Source organism: Echinops telfairi, unplaced genomic scaffold, assembly GCF_000313985.2.
Source record: "Echinops telfairi isolate 266 unplaced genomic scaffold, ASM31398v2 ScPeMD7_7459;HRSCAF=8497, whole genome shotgun sequence".
In the NCBI taxonomy this organism is placed as follows: domain Eukaryota; kingdom Metazoa; phylum Chordata; class Mammalia; order Afrosoricida; family Tenrecidae; genus Echinops; species Echinops telfairi.
This window is the reverse complement of record NW_022111359.1, coordinates 380766-382537: the sequence shown is the minus strand read 5'-3', so window position 1 is coordinate 382537 and position 1772 is coordinate 380766.

The following is a 1772-nucleotide window of genomic DNA, read 5'->3' as shown; positions in this document are numbered from 1 at the left end:
TAAGACCTACTTACAGTTTTGCCTCTCGCTGAAATATAAGGCATCACTCCGAAAATAAGACCTCCCTGAACATAAGGCCTCCCCGATAATAAGCCCCCCTCAAGCTACCGTAACTCTGGACTCTGGACCGTAGCAGCGGGTGCCGCTGCACAACTCACTGTTGGCCGCAGTGCAGCCGGAGCAGACAGAAAATGTGAGTAAATGTACCAAAAACTATAAGTAAATGTACCACAGATTGATGTACATGGAAATAATGGTAGTAACAAGACATTCTTGATACTGTAGGATTCACAGTTTGTCTGGTTATGCTGGTTTGTGATGACAACTACTACCGTACAGTATACGGGTGATAAATTTCCTTTTTTGTTATTCAACAATAAATGAGTGCCGTATTCTTCTTCATGGAAAAATAAGACCTCCCCTGAAAATAAGACCTAGCGCATCTTCGGGAGCAAAAATTAATATAAGACACTGTCTTATTTTCGGGGAAACAGGGTACATACTTGAGACCTGTTACCAGGAGCGGCCAGGCCCTGGAGAAGGACAATATGCTTGGTAATGTGCAGGGGCAGCAAAAAAGAGGAAGACCCTCAAGGAGATGGGTTGACACCCAATGGCTGCATCCGTGGGCTCAGGTAGAGGAATAACTGTGACAACGGCACAGGACTGTGCGCAATTTGTTCTGTTGTGCATACGGTTGCTATGGGTCTGAGCTGACTCAGTGGCCCCTAAATTGTTGTAAGTATACATATACGAGGGGTTATCCTCCCAAAATGGAAAAAAGCTCCAGAAGTGGAGCTTTCATAGTACGCATTTTGCATCCTCCCCGCCCCCGCTAGGCAACTATTGAGCAACTCTTTCTGAGTTAGTGCATCCAGTGGCATTGCCTGGGAAAGTTCTCTCTGGTCACAGTGAATTTTTTCATACCAGCAGTTTCGCTCGAACCTCGTTTTTTGTGATGGTTGATTTAAGATAACAATGGGTGACTGTGAAATTTTGTTTCCCGCTCAGGAAGAATGGTGCAGAAACTGTTGTGATGCTGAACACAGCTTACAAGGACAGCGCTATGGAAAAAACTCAACTGTACGAGTGGTTTTCTCATTTCAAAAAAGGTGAAACACCGGTTGTTGACAAAGCTCATTCTGGATGTCTGTCAACTTTCCAAACAGATGAAAATGTCAACTCGTGGTGCAATTGGAGTCTGTTCCACAAGGTCAGACTGTTAAGCAAGCGTTCTATTTAGAGTTTCTGGAAAGATTGCATAATGATGTTTGATTAAAAAAGGCCTTATTTGTGGCAGACAGGGGACTGGTTTTGCCACCATGACAATGCACTTGCTCAGCCACCTCAGCGCACCAGTTTTTGGCAAAAACCAGCATGCCTTTCTTGCTCCATGTACCTTACCTCGCTTTGTGTGACTTATTTTTGTTTCCTTGAATGCAGAGGGACATGAAAGGACAGTGAGATTTGAGGATTAGAAGAGGTGAAGAAAAAAATGAGGGCAGTGCTGTCAGCTGTCCAAACAGATGAGTTTGAAAAATGTTTCTAAGAATGGAATAGCAGATTTCACAAATGTATTAAGTGGAATGGAGAGTACGTTGAAGCTAATAAGGTTGTTTTATTTTTAAAATTTTAATACATAGTTTTGGAGAAAAAAACCTCGGGGCTTTTCTGAGTACCCCCTCATATAAGTATATAAGACAAAGTCTTGTCATCTTTGCCTCTAAGGAGCACCCTGGCCTTCTTCCAATACAGAATGGTTTGTCCTTTTA